The sequence below is a fragment of the Heterocephalus glaber genome, unplaced genomic scaffold, assembly GCF_053883595.1.
Source record: "Heterocephalus glaber isolate CG9 unplaced genomic scaffold, H.glaber_assembly_v1.0 deba00001472, whole genome shotgun sequence".
In the NCBI taxonomy this organism is placed as follows: Eukaryota; Metazoa; Chordata; class Mammalia; order Rodentia; family Bathyergidae; genus Heterocephalus; species Heterocephalus glaber.
In genome coordinates this window covers 77,754,149-77,772,011 of record NW_028258315.1, presented here as the reverse complement: position 1 = coordinate 77,772,011, position 17,863 = coordinate 77,754,149, and the positions used below count along the sequence as shown (strand labels likewise).

Sequence of the window (17,863 nt, the reverse complement as noted above, 5' to 3'; positions counted from 1 at the left end):
TTTTTTCTTACTCTTCCAAGTTTGATACAGATTCTTATGTTGTCAGTAAAAGTTTCATGGATCATTGAAATTCACCATCAACTCTTCCCCTTAACATCTTTGAAAATGTAATATTGGCCCCATTCATTTTGCTTTGCCTAAAATAATTAATAATTAATAACTAGAACTACTATTTACCTTTTTGGGCACATGGATCTTGCATCCCAAAATTAATTTTAAGTTTCTTCAGGGAAGTAAAATTGATTGTACTTTTCACACCTCCTACTGGCACAGTGTAGTGTTTTGCATAGAGACAAGTTTAACAAATATTTATTTGACAACATATTTTCACAAAGGGAGGCAGTAACTAGCTGTTTGATTTATTATTAACAAGAGGCATAATCACAAACCAGAAATTGCTGGCTGTGCTATCATCTCCTCACAGTTCAAGAGAAAGTTACCCAATCAGATGGTTGCTACAGAAAGTGCTCATGAAACAAGTCAGCGCAGCATAGAGACCAATAGTTATAAAAACATGTGTTTAACAAAAACTAGGTAATCAGACCGTTTTGGGAAAGAGGCAACCATTTTGTGATAAACTATTTTTTTCATCGGAATAAATGCTATAGGACCATTCATCATTCTCCCACTTCTCATAGATGCATTTAGGAATTAAAAAATTTAAATTTTGCCTCTAGTTCAACCAAAGACTTGCATTAAGACTACTGGCAAATACTACTTGTAACATTTTACAACGCTTGTCAACTGGCAACAAAACAGACTAGACATGTTCTAATCAGACACTATTGTGTGAAGTTAATATAGAATTTTTAGAAGATAGCCTTTTAAATAACGAGGGGGCATGGAGCAATTTAAAACCTTAGAATAAATGAACAATTTGGGGGAAAATATCTAGTTAGAGTCTTGTAACACATTATACACTCTAAAAATACTGTTTGGTTTAAAGAGTAACTATTTTAAGGAAAAATTTTTAAAAAACAAGAAAATAGTATTGAATATTTAATAGATCTCTAAATGGGAAAATAGTTTAATGTGAAAACAATGGAAGAAATCACAAAGGAAAAACATACATTTATATGGATTAAATTTTGAAATTCTTGGATAACAGATAAACATAAAAGCAATCTATTTACTCAACACCTACATATAGGTCCTTGGGATATGTGTGTAAACAAAGCAGACAAAGCTCCTGCATTCCTGTTATCAGAGGACTTGCATTTTAGTAGATAGAGACTAACAACAAAACTGGGTTAGGCCGTGCCTGGTTGTATTCCCAGCAATGAGGCAAGAAGATTGCTTGAGCTCAGGAGTTCAATACCAGCCTTGGTAACAGTGAGATCCATGCCTCAAAGAGAGGACAGGGGAAGGGGCGGGGGGAGAGAGAAAAAAGAGATAGCTAGAGAGAGAAAAAGTTTGTATGTGAAAAGATAAGTGTTTATGGGAAAAAGAAAGGTAAAGTCATGCAAAGAGAGGAATCAGGATTGAAAAGGACTGGGTTTGATGTGAGGCTAAAGTGAGTCAGGGTACACCTCAAGAAGAGGATGCAATCTGAATCAAGACTTGCAAGAGATGAGAGAGTGAGCCAGTAGGTATCTTGGGGGACATGTGAGAGCATTCCAGGCAGAGAGAACAGCCAGCTACTAATACAGCGAACACAAGAGATTGGAAACCAGTTTGGCAATGAATGAGATTGGAAAGAGATAATATCCTTAGCAGAGAAAAACAGAGTTATTGAAAGTCAGTTACCATTTTACTCTCACTATCATTCTCATGAATAACTGAAATTTGGCTACACACATGTTTATCTTAGGGAAGGAAGGAAGGAAGGAAGAAAGAAAAAAAGAGAAAGAAAGAGAGAAACAAAGAAGAAAAAAGAAAGAAAATTCAGGAATGTTTCCACGAGAATCACTTGCCCAAAGTCCTTGGAATGGAGAAGACATACAATTTCTGTCTTGGTATTTTCTATTTGGTTAAGTTGACTCTTAATGATTTGAAATAAGTCCTTTGAATGGAAATGCAAAAAAGCAAATTTTGCTCAAATTCCCACATTATATAATTTCATTTCTTCTCTCATGAGCATTAAACTGAATTTGTCAGAGAAAAATCTCTTGCTAAATTAAATTTTCTTTGATTAGGAAATTTTTGTCTCACGCAAGCAAAGCACAATATGTGTGGGTTAGAAAATGTCCTGGTTATTGAAAAAAATTTTAAAAGGTGATTCAGTTTTTCCATAGCTTCATTAATGAATTAAATTTGTGTTGGAGGTGAACTAGGCTGTGGCCCTTGTTTGGGAAATCACCCAAGGAGAGGGCAGTTTGTTCTTTCTGAAGAGAAGTAATACAGCCTCAAAGGGTGGAACATTTGAGTATCTTCAAATCCTTTCTGCCCTGGCTCCACATGACCCTTTCTTGCCATTTCCTAACACTGTCCTCATTTCCTTTTCAAAAATCTTTTCCTTGTTTTACTCAGCCCCAGTTTTCTCAACAGGTTCTACAAGGCAAGTTGGTCCTGTCTTATCTGCCCTGGCCTATGTCCTTAGCAGTATTTCAACCAAACTAATTATCTTTTGTTTTATTGCCTAACTTCTAAAACAAACAAATGGAAAATTTAAGTAGGGTTGGTTCACAGCATTTCAGGGAGAGGAAAGTGCTTGTTAGAGGGTCAGATACCTTAGGGCAAGGATTTAGGTCCAAGGGCAATTACTTGATAATACTTGAGGCCTTCCAAAAGCAGAAAGACTGACTCCATGAGCAGCCTGTTTTATAAGTATCATTGCAGGCCTGTCTTTCAACCTTAGTCACCAGAACTTCTACTCTGCCAAAATATAATATGTGAGGAATCTTGCATTTTATAAGTCATTGAAAAAAGCATTTAGATGTGTAGGAACAAAGGACTAGAAAGTTATGAAGAATTTCCTGAAAATTATTAATAGTACACTTCAAAGGAATACATGACAAAGATGATGTTAATGTCTGTGAAACAGAGACTATTGAAAAATGACAATTCCAAATTAAAGAATAGCATCTTCCAGGACCCCAGTGGGACAGGGTCTTACTACGGGATCTTCTCTGGCAATGATCAACATGGCTTTGGGTAGAGAGCTGCCAGGGACCACTTCCATACTCAGAACCTCCTGCAGTCCCAGAGGTTATTTTGATATTTCCCTCTTTTTCATAATATTCCTGATTAGGTCAAAATTCTGGAATGGGGCTCAGGAGGGACTTTCCCACTGGGGAGGTATATAGAACATTTATAATGCTTAGGGTGAGTATGAATCAGTGTGATCAAACAGAGCAGCCTTAAAGGTGCCATGCTTGGACCCTGGTCCATCTGTACAGCTTAGAAGGCTGAAGCCAGTGTGCTTAAAGCGGTATCAGAACACATCATCTGGCTGATTAAGGAGGTCATATACAACAGACAGGGAATATTGTATTTATGTTTATCATACATTTTTCACATGGGGAATCTTTTATATCTATGGAATCTGATAGAGAAGCCCAATATCTAACTAGATAAAAGATAATATCTAGGGTTGGGTGACCCATCCACCAACATCCCTCCCAGCAGAGGGATTCTAAGGGCTTCTAGGGGCCCCTAAAGCTCAGAGGACCTCATCTGGGAAATGGTGCCTCTCTAAGGCTTCTGACACTAGTGGGTACACCATGGGAGGGTGATAATTCTTGGCCTCTGTGACCAGTGGAGTCAAGTACCATATTCAGAACTTGGACTCTCCAAACCACACACATGTTATGGGTTGAAAAATGCTAAAGGTCAGTCAGTAGCTCCACTGCATGGAATTTAGAGATTTTTTTTTTCTGGTTTTAGTGATTACTGAGCAAAGAAACTAATGGAAGAACATGGTCTTTGATCTTCAGAAAATTTGTATCATGACCTTAGAACTGACTCAATATACATCCCACATAGCAAATTCAAATATCTAGTGACAGTATTTTCATTAATTAAATACTACTTAATTTGTTTTTGCTTTACCACCTTTATATTTATTGTTAATGGAAGTACAATCTACATAGAGTAATATACACAGATGAATTTTGACAAATACTGTGTAGCCTACACTTAAAGACATACATTTCTATCATTCCAGAAAATTCCCTTATTCCCCTTGCCTATCAATTCCCCTTTTTTCCCTAAGGTAACTATTGTTTTTATTCCTATCACTATATATTAATTATACCTTTTCTAGAACTATATAAAATGGATTAATAAACTGTACATTCTTTTGGGTCTAATGCTTCATGTTTTGAGCATCTATAGAAATCTCTCCCCAGTGTCTTTATCGGTAAATTGAGGGTACTGCTCTGCAAGACTGTGCTTAGGTATTTTGAAGTGCCTTAGGTTTCCTGGTAGGGGAAGAGGAAATCAGAAGTCACTCTGATTAAAAGAGGGTGAAGAGGAGGCTGAAGAGCAAAGCTGGAAGCTACCCTTCTTGTGTTCAAACAGCATAGTTGTCTTTTTCCATGTTTTACAAAATGGAGTCCACTGTAAGACTACATTTGGCAAAGAGGAGAGTGTAAAAAAATGTGTGTGTGTGTGTGTGTGTGTGTGTGTGTGTACCATAGGATCTCAAAGATTCTTAGTGATCCCTTTCTGGGAACATTCCATAAATCATCAATAGTGTTTTCTGCTGTGTGAACTGTGACTGGTCTCCTCAAGGGAGGGCTAGGAGACAGAGGCAACCAGACTAGGGACCCTGAGGGAGGGCCTGGGCACTGAGGACTGTAATATTAGTACTGGTTACAATCAGATAGTACCAGCCAAACTGAGGCGCCTAGACAATAGGCCAGAGGCCATGGATGAAGGGAAGCACAAAGACACCATTCAAAAGACTGGACTCCTGCAGCCAGTAAGCATTTCTATAGACTCCACCAGACACTGGCCCAGCCTGAATGTCACCTTATTGCCAGAAAGCCATTTTTTCATGGTGAGCTTTTAAACTGCTAAAAATAATAAACACACAGAAGAAAGTGCTGACACAATCTTAAATGCAGAGACAAACTGAAACTGTTACTCTAATAATGAAAACAAACTGAGTTCCAAACTATGACCCAGTGTTCCAAACAGGCTGCTTGATGTTGCCACACACTTCATGATTAAAGGGGGAGCTCTGAGGTTTATCAGTAAAGAAAGGGGGTATCCGTGCACAGGTGCTCATCTCTATCTGACTTGCTCTACCCAATTCTTACCCAATTCTTCTTTTTGGCATTCAAGGAAAAGATACATGGGCAAAGACTGTTGGATCTTTTTGCGGAACAAATTTCTTGTGTAACAAGTGAAAAGTGTGCCCTTTTTGATGACTCTTCAGAATGTTTTGTAAATTTCTTTTTTTTGTTATGTATTTTTTTTAGTTCGATTAATGGTGTATATTTCTCCTGAATGCCTACAGAGTTCAAAACCATGTTGAATCACAAAAGCAACAATGCCACAAGTTGAAAGATAATTCCAGTAACTCTAAAAAGTATCAATTAATAGCAAAAATCACAAGTTTGCAAATAAGTCAAGCCTGATATCTGACCTTCTTATGCATTAAATCATGTGTGGAACTTGGCACCCCTTGCAGATTGGCCAATGGGAGGGAAACCGCAGATCTGGAAAAAAGGAAACACAAGAAGATAAATATAAGTTGGGATTTATTTTTCTTTTTTTAGAGTTCCTCAACATTTGATTAACCTGCAACTGCTCTTATTTCTGTTTAAATAGGGGTCTGGTTTCACAGCTGTCTCTGATTTTGAATACATGCAAATAGACTTTGATAAGATCTCATTCAGAAGAGGAGATGGTCTCAGGGAAAGGGACTTTAACATGAGGGCTACAATAACGTTACAGGCATGGGGCAATTTTCATGGCTCCCAAAGATGTACTTTTCTGCGGAGTTTCAGGAACAAGACCCAGGGGTTTTCAATTCCCAGCCTGGGAAGATGACTAAGAGGCAAATGTGAATCTCAAACTGATTAGAATTTTCATGTGTGTGTGAGAGAGAGAGAGCTAAAAGGAGCTTGGCTTCATGTCAGAGAGTAATTCCTGGGATAGGTCTTACTGTATGAAAGCTGCGCCTGCGCCAGGGGAGCAGCCCTGCTACCCAGCACCTGAGCTGGGGTGATGGAGTCATCAGCAGATGTACCAGGCTTGGCATCCCAGCATGAAGCTGTAGAGCCATCTATGTGGTGCAAAGTGCAGTCATACTGAGAACAGCTCCCACAGTCAGAAACTAGATGAGAGGAGGCCAAACAGACCATGGTGTCTGCTTGTGTGGCCAAGGGTGCCTCTAAGTGTCTGCATGGCAAACGAGAGGCTGCTTTTCAACAGTGCTCCCATTATTTTTGTGGCGATTGTTGTGGAGAGCTTAGAAATCACAGAAAACCACAGGTTAGTACAACAGACGCTGGGTTCCCACTATCTAGGCTGGACCAATGTTAGCATTTTTTCTCATATCTGTTCTAAAATTAAAAATAAAGCGTAAGTATAATCTCTTTAACACGACCCCAAGCCCAGACCACAAATTTATCTTTCCAGGGTACTTTTTAAAAATTCATATATATTTCTTTGTATCCAGGGTAGCGAACAGAGTTTGTGTGCTTTTAATTTAACTATATGCCATGAATCTCTGCATATGTTATCTTTCCATCTACATTTTTTACTCAACATTATGCCTTTGAGTTCTAACCATGCTGATCTATAACAGCTCATTCCCTTGAACTGCCACATCGAATATACACTTCATTACTGTCTTTTCACCCAACACCCAACATTTATGGCACCATAAAAGCGCTTGTTATATCATTAAAGTGATTGTTGGTTATGTATGGGTGCGCATATGCATGTGTGTATGTCCACATTTTTTCTGCTTTTGAGGCTGGGCTACCTGAAGACTCTGGTTTGCCCTATTTCAATGGCTCTTCTACACTATGACAACTACAGAATGCACACCCAACATGCATATTTATTAAAGGTGATGCATAGTTATTAAAAATTGGCTTGCTTGTTTTACATTTTCTTCCATTTTTAAAGAACACTGAAGATGAGTTTCAAGTTGTACTTATTTCCTTCCAACTCTCTCTCCACTACTCTTATGATAAGCTTTCCAATGTGAAGCCTTAAACTTTTTACTGTTAGAAGGTCTGAAACTCTAATAATATGAGGCTGAAGACCAAGACATTTAGGGACACTGTATTCTAAAAACATTCTCAAATCAACAAAGCCAGAAAAAGCTTGTTTTGTAATTGTTGTTATGGCTTTATAGCAATATGAGTAAATAGACACTACTACCCTGCCATTAATATCTAAAACCACACAGTAGCTTTTATATAAACACAATATTGGGCTTCAATATATATTTTTTGAGATGCTAATTCCCATCATGATGATTTAGACTGAAGAATATATATGCATATATATGAATTTAATTCCAGGGAAATGATATAAAAATTCTCATGTAATTAACAACAATAAACACTTTCATACATAACATTTATTAGGCACACTTTATGGACTGGGTTGTACTAATTATTTCACCAAGTTACACAGAGTCTAAACTTCAGAAGACCATCTGAGGTAGGTATTATTAATAACCCCATTTTCTAGGTGAGGAAAGGAGAGGCAAAGAAAGGGGAAACATTTCACTCAGGTTCTAACAGTGAAGAAGAGACTAGCCAGGAATCTCACTCAGGCAGTCTGATGTCACAGGCCTTGTTCTGAATGACTGAGAACAGGCTCAGGTTTTAAAGATAAAACTCCTGAGAAGAAACTAAAACACAATGTCACTGAGGTGGTTTCCAAATTTTGCGATAATACAAACACAGGACATTTTATTTTTCACAGTGTATCTCCAACTGAGACCAAACCAAATTAAAGTCCTTCGTGTAGACAAATTCAAAGTGATTTCCCTGTGATGAGTAAAATTTAAAGAAGCAAGGTCATGCCTTGAACCCTTCCAACTTAAACACACTCATTTTTTATTCTTCTTTCATTTAGAAAAGTAGGAGCTGTGAATTTACTCATGGCTCAAAGGATACTACCTAGTTTTGTTGACCCAAGATTCAAAGCAAAAGTAAGAATCACTCCCTGGGACAACTTTAGCTCAGAATGTGTGTTCTTTATACATATTTAACTGAGGCACAAATACATTAACAGTGAGGTTATTTTGTAGTTTCAAAAGAATTTGTTTGTAACTGATTCATATTTATATTTGGAATACATTTATTTCTAGCCATGAAACAGTTCATTTTATTAAGCCATCTGACCTGAGGTGAGGTTGGCACTATTTCCCATGGCTGCTCCCAATTAATGCAAATTGAGGCTTAAAGGATAAATAAAGTTCCTTTAACTTGGTTTACTAATATGTTATTTATAAATGGTTCTTTTCCTGGTCAATTTTGGGGGGAGGGCAGTAACTTTGTACAATAAAACTTCACAAGAGCAAACTAACAAATATATAATGTGCATTTTATTGCCAAGTTTTAAAAAGAATTAAATTTCACAAGGGTTGATACAATGGCAAAAATTAATTCTATTTACTATCTATCTTTCATCTTGCCTCTCTTGCCTAAGATTGATTGGATTAGCAGCCTACATTCCTTGTTTGTTTTTAAAGGGCTTACTCAGTCTTTCTGAATTTTGTTTTGACAGTTATGTATATCCCTTATATCATTAAGCCATAATGACACTTACTAAAAGCTAGTGAGATCTTTTCTTCTGCTATTTCAAATAGCACTCCAGTGCATAAATTCGCATGAGAGCTGATACTCACATATACAAGTTAATGTCTAGGGCAAATCTTTAGATATGGAATGGGCTATTTAATGAGAATGGACATTTTACATTTTGACTGAGAGTTCCACATTAGATTCCAATTTATTTTTATTTATTTAATTATTTTTTTGGTACCAGGGATTGAACTCAGGACCTTACACTTGCGAGGCAGACACAATGCCACTGAGCTAAATACCTGGCCTTCCAATTTATATTCTATATCTGAAAGTCCCATTTCACATATATTTGTTAATATAATAGTTTATTAAACATCTTTACCTATCTGAGTGCAGATAAATGGAATCCTAGTTTGAATTCATGTATATCTTGGGTGAATGACATTGAGCATTGAGAATCTTTTAATGGTTTAACGGTTTTTGGAGTTCTTATTCTATGAATTTTCTCCCTTGTCTTTGCTTTCTGCTTTTCTTTCCTTTCTATCTGCCTAGCTTCTTCCAATGGTTTGCCCATGTTTTTTCTTTTCTTTTTTTTTTTTTTGGTACCGGGGATCAAACTCCAGACCTTGCACTTAGGAGGTAGGCGGCAGCACCACTGAGCTAAATCCCCGGCCCACCCATGTTTTTCCTTCATTTCCCTTACTATGTTGATGGATTTTTTTTTATTGCTATGTGGATGCTTTATATCTTCTACACAAATTCTTTCCTCTTTCTTTTGTTTTTGAAAGCTTTGTTGACTGGTGATGTAGCTCAGAGAACTTGTCTAACATTTATTAGGCTCCAGGTTTAATCCCCACCACCACAAAAGAAAAACAAAAATCTTTTCAATATAGATTTTTTTCCCCTAATTTTTCTTTTCTTTCTTTTTTGATAACTGTAAGACATTATATATGACAGATCTATCCTCTTCAAAGACTTTTCAAAATAAATAACAGTATTGTTACTAATAGGTACAGTGCTCCATCTCCTCCTTCATGTAACCTTTTATCATGAGCTTTGTAGCTCTGCTCATGAAATAGGTCTAGTCTATTTTCACGTGCGCTTTGATCTTGTTTTTGGCCATGTGGCTTTTCTGCCCAATGAAATGCTATCGGATGTGCTACATATAGAAGTTTGAAAATTTCTCATTATGATTACATGTTTCTCTGCTCCTCTGTGATCATCACGAGAACATGCCTGAGCTAGCCTGTCATGGGCGAGAAGCACACCGCGGATCTGGCTTACATCAGTTGTCTCCATCAGGCCAAGATGGGTAGAGCCACCTATCGGACTTTAGCTGACCACAGACACATAAGTGGGCCCAGCTGGATCTGGAAGAACCAGCCCGCCAACCAGACTCATGAACTAATGAATGCTAGTTGTTTCAAACTTCTCCATTTTGGGGTAACTTGTTACTATTCTAGGGACCCCCTGACAATGTTATTAGTGCTAGATAACTGATACAAGACTTAACCCTATGTCACTTAAAAGAGAGATGTCCACATAGATGATGGTTTAAAAATAGGTAATAAGATATAGCAAATATCCACCAAATTCCAGCTGTATCAGAGATTTACTCAGAATATAAATACAAGCTGGTATAAGCATTTAAACAAAGAAGTATAATGTAGACAATTAGTTATACAGGTGAAGGAAAAGATGGTGCAGTAAAAAAGGGAAGAATGAAGCATGTAGGAACTCAGAGCCATGGCAGGAAATCCCTAACTATTTAGAAAAGAATGAGGTATTAATAATGGAATCCCACGGCCAGGGTCACCTAGAACAAACTGAAAGCTCAATGAGCCTGCTCAGCAGGAGCTAAAGTCTAGCAGTGATGCAGCTGTTATCAGAGATGCTGCTGGAGGCAGATGGAGTGAAGAGGAAATACCCTGGATTCCCCCTTCCTTCAGTCTTTCTCCCTCCAGGGCCTTCCAATGTTTGAACCTACAGAATGCACAGACCTCCTGAGGCAGTCATTAGGAAGACGGGAGAAGGCAAGGAAAAGACCTGAGGACAAATAGGAAACACATCATTATGATGTGTAAAACACTACATAAAGTATTGCTCAGTGGTGAATGCTGCTGCATCAACAAAAATAACTGAGAATCAAACTACTGGACTCAAAGGTTAGAAAGGGCCAGACAGATAGGAATGAGGGAAAGTATGCTCAGGCAGTAACAACATGGGAGCAAAGTGTAGGAAATAATGAAGGAACGGTGAATACTCTGGTTTGCCTCAGAAGGCTGTGTATTAGGGACGGGGAGAAGTGGAGCCTGGTCATGGGGCTACAAAGGCAGAAATGAGGCTAAAGCCTAAAAGAGTTAAGATTCTAATCCAAGAATATTGGATTTTCCTTCTGAAGGTAAGAGGAAATTTAATGGTTCTGGGTAGGGGATAATATGACTCAAATCGTGCATTAGGAATATTATTTTAATAGAAATTTGGAGGATAGATTAGAAAAAGATAAACTAGAGCAGGGGTTATTAACTAAGCGTAGATCGCAGGGATTCACACTCCCCTTAACTAATTTGCAGAAGTTTGGGAAAGCATTCAATTTCCTGGGATACTGCATAGCTTTCACATGGCTTTCAATGGAGTCCATGAACCCTGACCTCTGCATCAAAACATTTTTAAGCATCAAAAGCAAGGAAGCTACCTAGAAAGCTCCTATTATAATTCTTTTAATGAGGGTAAGAGGCATAACAATGGCAATAAGAATAGAAAGAAGAGACTGATATAAATAAATTATCTAGATGAACATAAACAAAAATAAGAGAAAATAAGAGATTCTGAAACCCAGGTACTTAACTCTGGGCATTATTCATCTGCCATTATTTCTGTCCTGCCCTTTGTAACATGAAGGAAGCAATTCATGCTTTCAAGATACCATAAAGATTTACTGAGTTGAAAAGTTCTGAGATAAACACAAGATATACACGTCACTATGGTCCTATGCCAGTTGTGTTAAGCACACATATTACTAACAAAAGCAAGCTCTTCTCCTGTTGAGTATAAACACAACCTCCTAGTGCTTTCAAAGTTGCGCCTTAAATAGCCACTGGCAACAGTTCAAAATGAAATATCTCTGCTCTAAGACTTTTTCTAGGGGTACTATTTTTATTTGTTATATTGACTATTCTTTAGTTTGTAAGGATGAAGTACCAATAAATGAGTAGTTTGGTTGGATGTATTACATACTAACACAATCTGTATGATCTGAAATATATGGGTTTATATGTACATTTCCTACACGTGCAAACATAGTTACATACAGTTCAATCACTAGCTACCTCTTACCTAAACTCACAAATCCACTTAATATTAACTCAGAGCAAATAATTCAGATTTGAATTAAGATGACTTAGGAGGAAAGCTTCACTACATGAAATTTATTCTATTATCGAACCATCATTGTGAGGGTTTAAAATCTGCATTTTTCATTAAAATGACTTTGTTGTTTGGCAGATTCTGAACTCCAAATAGAGGCAAGTACCAGATATATAGTATTAACAAAGTCACCTACTTTTTAAAATATGGTGACCGTGGGCATCTGAAATGAATAGACACTTCTCAGATACAGAATTAGAAAAGGCAAATAAATATATGAAAAAATGTTCAACATCACTGGTAATTCATGAAATGCAAATTAAAACAATGCTGAGATTCCATCTCACTCCAGAAAGAATGGCTGCTATCAAGAAATCAACCAATAACAAATGCTGGAGGGGCTTTGGGGAAAAAGGAACCCTTCTCTACTGTTGGTGGGAGTGTAGACTGGTGCAACCACTGTGGAAATTAGTGTGGAGATTTCTCAAAAAACTAAAACTAGAGGTTCCATTTGACCCAGCTATACCTTTTCTTGGTATCTTCCCAAAAGAATTAAAAGCATCATACCACAGCAATATATGCATACCCATGTTTATAGCATTACAGTTTGTAATAGCTAAATTTTGGAAACAGCCCAAATGCCCATCAACTAATGAGTGGATAAAGAAGATGTGGGTTTTTTATACAGTGGAGTACTACTTTGCCACAAAGAAGGATGAGTTTCAAACATTTATAGCTAAGTGGATGAACCCTGAGACCATACTCTTAAGTGAAATAAATTGGACACAAATGTTTAAATACCACATTGTTTCTCTGGTGTGAGAAACTGAATGTGAAAATAAGGATTGAGGTGTATAATGGATGTTGGGAAATGGGAAGAAAGTGTCCAAAAGGGCAAGATTTAGCTCTGGTTCCAACACCTGCCTTGCAAGCGCAAGGTCCCGAGTTTGACCCCAGGTACCAAATTAAAAAAAAAAAAAAAGGGAAGGGGAACAAGGGAGGAGGGAGGGAGAAAGGAAGAAAAGGACAAGAAAAAAAGTGGAAACAGAAGGAAAAAATGGAAACAAATCTTTGGTACATAGGGAGGGGAGGGGACTTGCAGGGGGGAATGGGATAAAAATAAAATTTATTAATAAAAAATATGGTTACCATGGGGTTGGTAGTATTTGGACGTCACTATGATAGCTTTCTTAGCTTGGGACCTTTTCTAACTTTGAAAAGAGGTTTAATGATCAGAGTTGTCTTCAGTATAGATCCATAATAAAGATAGATTCAGATGCGCCAAATTTATTTTCTACATGCAGTTGATCAGCAAGAAAACTATTACTGTCTATATCAATAGGAAGATTTTGTCTGCTCATCTCAACATCAAACTCAAAAGTGACCTTTGAAATTCAAAACAAACAAAAAAAACCTGCCCATATAAAAATATTCCCACAAAATTGGGCCAAAATTTTAATGAAATAAATTCCCAGAAGTAATTACCTGCCCCATGATCCACAATAAAAAGCATGTTTCCATCTGCAACACATTTGCATATATATGTGTGTATCTAACTAAAACAAAAGTTCCACAAAACCATATCCTTATCTGTGTGATGCACTTGGCTATTTTCTATTCCACTGGACACTAAGGATATGAGTTTTGTGGAACTTTTGTTTTAGTTAGATACACACATGTATATGTGCCACAGTCTAAAAAATACATTTTATTGTGGATCATGGGCAGATAATTGCTACTGGGAATTTATTACATTAGAATCTTGAATGTTTTCTGTTCCATTAAATACTACCTTATTTTATTTTATATAGTATTTCATTAAAAAGAGATTAGTAGGGCTGGGGATTTAGCTCAGTTGTTCTGCCGCTTGCCTTGTAAGCGCAAGATCCTGAGTTCAATCCCCGATACAAATAAATAAATAAATAAATAAATAATAAAAATAAATAAAAATAAAAATAAAAAGAGATTAGCAAGAACCTAAACTGATTTTATTACCCACAAATGGGGCCAAACCCACAGTTTGAAAAACACTACTGATTGACTAAAGCTCTCTAACTTTATTCACCAATGTAAACAAATCCATAAAAGACCAATCCTGAACAATTTAGTAGGAAAAAAATCTCTTGGCTCACGCCCTCGTATCCTGGATGAAGCCAAGGTTTGCTGAGCCAACTTTTGTAGTTGGTGGTTGACAATGACCGAAAACTGAAAGGCAGAGATCAAATCCTCACTCTCCTTCTCAACACATCTCTTCCGCTGGGTAATTTATACTGTGCAAGGATTAAGCTATTCAATTTTGTTGTCATTTACTGTTCTTTTTCCAACAGCAATGGAAACACAGCATCAGTTTACTGTCTCCTTTCCTAGGTAGAATTAGATTATTCTCTTTGCTATCCTGGTAAACAAAGATGGGATTCAGTACTCTAGAGGGCCACCCCGGAGGATCTCCAAACAAAGCAGGGCACGGAAACGACTACCTGCTATGTGAAGGAGCCATAGTAGAAGCCAGGACTGAGGTTGTCAGTCCAGATTATATAGAAGAACACACTTTGTGATGATTCTTTTGACTGAGTGAACACAATTGCCACTGGAACATGATTATCAATAGTAAAAACAGGCAGAGAGGAAGAGAGATCGACAAACCAAAAAGCCTATATACCTCCATGCTATCTGCAAAACTATAGCTACTTAATAAGAAATTTAAATCTTTTTTCTTTTTCTAAGAAAAAAGAAATGATTAGATACTATAGAATCATCATACCAGAGAAACTTTGGGGATTATTGGACAATACTCTGATCCTGAAATATTCTTTCTTGCATTTTGTTTTCTGACATTCATCCATTTGCTGTGTGCCATCCCCCACACCTTACCTAGGAAACTACTAAATAATTAGCAAGGGCATCAAAACCTGAAGTTTGTCATGTTCTTTAATTCAGCTTTCTACTCCTCAGAATTTATCTTAAATAAATGATCATGTCTATATAAAAATGCTTAGTGATAGGATGTTCACATGGTGTTATTTATACCATTACAGTAGTTGCTAAAACTGGTCATCTTTGGGTGGGTGTTGAAGATTGATGATTTAAAATTTACTCTGTTTATCTATATTTTCTAAACTTTCCAAAATAAAAAAAGACACATAGGTTGAAAACAATATATCTGTGCTTGATACTGGGACATTGACAAACCTCCAGGGGGAACATTTCCAATCCAAATTAACCATACTTTTAGAGAGCATCAGGGCCCATCTGAGTTGTGCCCAGCACTATGAGCACTCTGTACCTTGAGTTCTGCAATGGTAAAAGAGGGACAATATAGCACCTAATTCTTGGAAGAGTGACTGACACTTGAAAGCATGATATATTATTATGCTGGTCCAGGAGGTGGGCAGATATTTGTCTGTTCCCAGGCCAAGGCGAAGTCATGGGAGAGATGGGTTGGTTCTAAGTGGCCCTAATGTGATGCTCCACATCTGCAGTGTCAAAATCGGGCCTGGGCAGTGTGGTCTTCATATTGATTGTGGCAATATCTTGAGGATGTATACATGTATCATACCATGTCAAACTGTATATTTAAAATATATCCAGTTTATTTTATGTCACTTAGAACTCAATAGAGCTGTAATGAAACATGAAGATGAAATTCTTTTTTGGGAAGTAATCCTGAATTTGCCACCAGCAAACTAGAAGAAGATGTAAAGCATATACTTCTGGTAGCAGAAGAAAAATCCCAGGTGGGAACTTAAAGCACAGGAAGAAATGATGAGCAACAAAAATGGTGATACGCAGTAGATCCAAATGAATATTAGCTGTTTAACACAATAATTGGTAGTGTCTTGTGGGATTTAAAATCTATGCAAAATTGAAATATAAGATAATAACACCACAAAAGAAAGGAGTGGTAAGTGGAATTAAAGTGCTCCAAATCCCTTGCATTTTGTGCATAATGAAAATCACAACTTATGACATATAATAATAAATAAGAATACAATTTATAATTTCTCAGGGAACCACTGAAAGAAGAATAAAAGAACAAATGATAACTAGTCAATAGAGGCAAATACTGTACTTCACTAATTCAAAATAAGGTAACAACAAAGAGGAAAAGAAACATTAAACAGCCGGAGCAAATAAAAAACAAAATAGTAGTATTATAGACTATAATCCAAACATCAGTAATTTCATAAAATTCAAGTAAACATTTCAAGTAATATGAACATACTAAATTCTTTTAAAAATTCAAGTTAAATAATGGTTAAATGAAACACATAAAAGGACCCAAAGTTTTCAAGAAAAAAAGAATTGGAAAAAGATATATAGATTATATTAATACCTGACAGAGTGAACTTATTGACAAGTAATATTACTAGAGAAAAAGAGATATTTTGTGGTAATGAAATAATCAAACTGTAGGAAGATATAAGAATTTGAAATCTGAATGCACTTCATTATCAAGCATCAAAACACATGAAGCCAACATCGCTAGAACTAAAACCAGAAGCAAGAAAATCCACAGTGTGGGAGCTTTTAAGACACTTCTGTCAGTAACTGGTAGAACAGGCTATTAAAGATGAGTAATGATACAGACATGGGAATGTGATTAATAATCTAACCTAATTGACCTATTTATAACACTGGCCAACAACTATAGGACACACAGAATGCACGCTGAACATTTACCAAAGTTTACCATGTGCTGCACATTAAGCCTGAACAAATTTCAAAGATCAAAAATCATACAGAACATGTTCTTTGACCATAGTGAAAAAGAAATCAATGATAAAGCAATGACTAAAAAAATTACAAAAATATGTGAAAATTAAGCAATACACTTCTAACACTTGACATTCATACATCAAAGGTGTATGCACATCAAAAATTAGACATATTATTAGCTGATTTATGAAGAAAGCATCATATAATAAATGTGTGAGATGCAGCTAAAAGTATGATTGGAAGGAAATTTATATACATAAATGCATGTATTAGGAAAAAAGAAAATCTGAAAATCAATTGTTTAAGTATGCATCCCAAAAAGTCATAAAATAAACATCAAATTCAAGTAAAACAAAAGTGGAAGGAAGAAGATAATAAAGGAAGAAATTAATGATACAGAAAAATCAACCAAATCAAGCTATTTCTTTGAAAATACTAATAAAATCGATAAGCCTATAGCCAGAATAATAAAGAGAATAAAAGAAAAAACAAAAACTTACAAAATACAGAATGAAAATGTTAATCACTATAAATCCCACAGACATTAAAAGGTAAGTGGACATAAGAACACTTTATTGCAATATTTGAAGGTGTCAATGAAATAGAGAAATGACTAAATCATTTTTATAAAATCAGAAAAATTAATAAAAATGTGAATGATTTATAACTGTTAAAGAAATTGAATTTGAACATAAAAATCTACTTGCAAAGTATTCTTCAATTCTATACTGTTTTATTGGTGAATTTTACCAAACACCTGAAGGGAAAGCCACATTAATCTAACATAACTTACTCAGAATACAGAAGAAGGATCATGTTTCATTTCGAAACTCATTTAAGAGCCCAACATAGCCTCAAGCCCATAACTGAATAAGGGCATTACAAGAAAAAAAATTACAAACTAATATTCCTTAGGAATTTAGCAGAATAACAGTAATTAAAATATCAGTAAATAGAATCCTGAGATGTTTTTGAAAAGTTAACATTATGAGCAAGAGGGGTTTATTCTAAAAACACAAAGTTTATTTAATATTGGAAAATCAATGTAAAACAAGTCATTAACAGCAAAATGGGAAAAAAGCATGTGGTCATCTCAACAGATGCAGAAAAAACATTTG

General features: G+C 36.2%; 1 protein-coding gene across 37 annotated transcripts in view; it reads right to left on the bottom strand.

The window, feature by feature from the left end:
• The window catches only part of Thrb (thyroid hormone receptor beta), a 384,335-nt gene that overhangs the window by 223,983 nt on the left and 142,489 nt on the right, over positions 1 to 17,863 (bottom strand). For 33 of the 37 annotated variants that reach the window (XM_004857771.3, XM_021238678.2, XM_087181456.1 and 30 more), the window contains one exon: positions 5,534 to 5,606. The exons of the other annotated variants lie outside the window; for them this stretch is intronic. The gene's annotated coding sequence lies outside the window, so the exon portion shown is untranslated. The remainder of the gene's footprint in view (positions 1 to 5,533; positions 5,607 to 17,863) is intronic. 37 annotated transcript variants of the gene reach the window in all.